Source organism: Macaca mulatta, chromosome X (assembly GCF_049350105.2).
Source record: "Macaca mulatta isolate MMU2019108-1 chromosome X, T2T-MMU8v2.0, whole genome shotgun sequence".
Classification (NCBI taxonomy): domain Eukaryota; kingdom Metazoa; phylum Chordata; class Mammalia; order Primates; family Cercopithecidae; genus Macaca; species Macaca mulatta.
In genome coordinates, this window is record NC_133426.1 from 154083572 (window position 1) to 154087543 (window position 3972).

The 3972-nt window shown below is 36.2% G+C and overlaps 1 non-coding gene across 1 annotated transcript; it reads left to right on the forward strand.

Moving 5' to 3' along the window:
* Positions 1-290: 290 nt before the first annotated feature.
* LOC114675184 (U6 spliceosomal RNA) lies at positions 291-392 on the forward strand. Its single transcript, XR_003726278.1, has one exon. It is a non-coding gene; the product is annotated as a U6 spliceosomal RNA (small nuclear RNA).
* The last annotated feature ends 3580 nt before the right edge of the window (positions 393-3972 follow it).

Genomic DNA, 3972 nt, shown 5'->3' on the forward strand with positions numbered 1-3972 from the left:
TTTGAACACTCAAACTGTGACTATCTTCTACCAGATTTCTTGTTCACTAAACAACTAATATATTCCTGGTTTAAACCATTGCTGGTTTGAGTTCTGTTATTTGCACTCAAAAGCAGCACACATTGAGCAATTCCTTTTTTATGTCTAACAGAAAACCCCATATCAATGGATATACATATGTTCCCTGTGAATTTTTTTGATAATATAAAAAGGTGAAAGAAAATTGGACAACTACCAGTTGAAGAATGACTGAAGACTATTATGCAACCACTAAAAAAATCTTTTGGTGGTTACTTCAGCAGCATATATACTAAAATGAAATGGTAGAGAGAACATTAGTATGTCCCTTGCACAAAGATGACATGCAAACTTGTGAAGCATTCCATATTTTTCTTCATAAGCAAACAAGAAAGTAAGATCCTTTTCAGACAAGCAAATGCTTAGTGAATTTTTCAACACTTGCAGGCCTGCCTTGCAAGATTTCCTGAAGGAAGCACTGAATATGGAAAGGAAAAACCACTACCAGCCATTATGAAAACACACTGAATTGCACAGACCAGTGACACCATTAAGCAACCACAAAAACAAGCCTGCAAAATAACCAGCCAGAATCATCATGACAGGATCAAATTCACACATAAAAATACTAACCTTAAATGTGAATGGGCTAAATATCCCAATTAAAAGGCACAGATGGCAAGCTTGACAGAGTCATGACCCACTGGTATGCTGTCTTCAAGAGACCCATCTCACATGCAAAGACACACATAGGTTCAAAATAAAGGGATGGAGGAAATGTTATCAAGCAGATGGAAAACAGAAAAAAGCAGGGGTTGCAATATCAATTTCTGACAAAACAGATTTTAAACGAACAAAGTTCAAAAAAGACAAAGAAGAGCATTACATAATGGTAAAAGGTTCAATTCAACCAGAAGAGCTAATTATCTTATATATGCACGCAATACGGGAGCACCCAGATTAATAAAGCAAGTTCTTAAGGACCTACAAAGAGACTTAGACTCCTACACAATAATATTGGGAGACTTTAACACCCCGATGTCAATATTAGATCATTGAGACAGAAAATTAACAAAGATATTTAAAACCTGAACTCAGCTCTGGATCAAGTGGGGCTGATAGATATCTACAGAACTCTCCACCCAAATTCAACAGACTATACATTCTTCTCATTGCCACATGGCACTTACTCTAAAATTGATCACATAATTAGAAGTAAAACACTCCTCATCAAATACAAAATAACTGAAATCCTAACAGTCTCTCAGACCACAGTACAATCAAATTAGAACTCAAGATTAAGAATTTGACTCAAAACAACACAATTACATGTAAATGGAAAAACCTTCTCCTAAATGACTCTTGGGTAAATAATAAAATTAAGCAGAAATCAAGAAACTCTGTGACTAATGAGAACAAAGAGACAATGTACCAGAATCTCTGGGATCCAGCTAAAGCAGTGTTAAGAGGGAAATTTATAGTACTAAATGCCCACAAAAAAAAAGCTAGAAATATATCAAGTTAACAACCTAACATCTCAACTAAAAGAACTAGAAAAGCAAGAGCAAACAAACCCCTAAGCTAGCAGAAGGCAAGAATTAACTAAGATCAGAGCTGAACTGAAGGAGATAGAGACACAAAAAACCCTTCAAAATAACAATGAAACCAGGAGCTGGTTTTTTGAAAAGATTAATAAAATAGACCACTAGCTAAATGAATAAAGAAGAAAAGAGAGAAGATTCAAATAAACACAATCAGAAATGATAAGGGGGATATCACCGCTGACCCACAGAAATACCAACAGCCATCAGAGAATACTATAAACACCTCTATGCACATAAACTTGAAAATCTAGAAGAAATGGATAAATTCGTGGACACATACACCCTCCCAAGACTGAACCAGGAAGAAATGGAATCCCTAAATACACCAATAATGATTTCTGAAACTGAGGCAGTAATAAATAGTCTATCAACCAGAAAAAGCCCAGGACCAGATGGATTCACAGCCGAATTTTACCAGAGGTACAAAGAAGAGCTGGCATCATTTATACTAAAACAATTTTTTAAAAATGACAAGTAGGGACTCCTCCCTAACTCATTTTATGAGTCCAGCATCATCCTGATATCAAAACCTGGCAGAGGCACAATGAAAAAAGAATACTTCAGGCCAATATCCTGGATGAACGTAGATGCAAAAATCCTCAAGAAAACACTGGCAAACCAAATCTAGCAGCACATCAAATAGTTTGTCCACCATGATCAAGTTGGCTTCATCCCCAGGATGCAAGGTTGGTTCAACATACACAAATCAATAAATGTGATTCATCACATAAACATATCTAAAGACAAAAACACAGGATTATATCAATAGATGCAGAAAATGCCTTTGATAAACTTCAACATCCTTTCATGTTAAAAACTCTCAATAAACTAGGTATTGAAGGAACATACCTCAAAATAATGAGGACCATATATGACAACCCACAGCCAACAGTACACTGAATGGGCAAAAGCTGGAAGCATTCCCCTTGAAAACCAGCACAAGACATGAATGCCCTCTCTCACCATTCCTGTTCAAACTAGTATTGGGAGTTCTGGCCAGGGCAATCTCACAATAGAAAGAAATAAAGCATATTCAAATAGGAAGTCAAACTATCTTTGTTTGCAGATGACATGATGCTATATCTAGAAAACTCCATTGTCTCAGCCCAAAAGCTCCTTAAGCTGATAAGCAACTTCAGCAAAGTTTCAGGATATAAAATAAATGTACAAAAACAGCTAGCATTCTTATACACCAACAACAGGCAAGCAGAGAGCCAAATCATGAATGAACTTCATATATGAAAGAAACATAGATGAAAAACATATACGAAAGAAATCTATATGAAAGGAACATATATGAAAAACATATGAAAGAAACATGAAAAACATGCATGTGTAAAACATGAAAACATGTATGTTGAAACATATATGAAAACGTGCATGTATGAAACATGAAAACATGGATGTATGAAACATGAAAACATGGATGTGTGAAACATATGTGAAAACATGTATGAAAATATGAAAACCATATATGTATAAAATATATATGAAAAGCATATATGTATGAAACATATATGAAAAGCATATATGTATGAAACATGAAAAACATATACAAAAAAATGAAAAAAGCTCAACATCACTGATCATTAGAGAAATGCAAATCAAAACCACAGTGAGATACCATCTCACACCAGTCATAATGGCTATTTTTAAAAAGTCAAAAAACAAGAGATGCTGGCAAGGTTGTGAAGAAAAAGGAACACTTACATTGTTGGTGGGAGTGTAAATTAGTTCAACTATTGTGGAAGACAGTGCGGTGATTGCTCAAAGACCTAGAGGCAGAAATACCATTTGACCCAGCAATCCCATTACTGGGTATACGATCTAAGGAATATAAATCATTCTATTATAAAGATACATGCAAACATGTGTTCATTGCAGCACTATTAACAATAGCAAAGACATGGAATCAACCTAAATGTCCATAAATGGTAGACTGGATAAAGAAAAGGTGGTCATGCAGCCACAAAAAAGGAATGAGATCACGTCCTTTGCAGGGACATGGGTCGAGTTGGAAGCCATTATCCTCAGCAAACTAACGCAGGAACAGAAAACCAAACACTGCAAGTTCTCACTTATAAGTGGGAGTTGAACAATGTGAACACATGGACACAGGGAGGGGAACAACACACAATGGGGCCTGTCGGTGGGTGGGTAGGGGAGGGAGAGCATAGGAAAAATATGTAATGCATGCAGGGCTTAATACCTAGGTGATGGATTGACAGGTGCAGCAAACCATCATGGCACACGTTTACCTATGTAGCAAACCTGCACATCCTGCACCAGTACCCCAGAACTAAAAATTTAAAAAGTAACCTGACACGGTGAAACCCGGTGTCTACTAAAA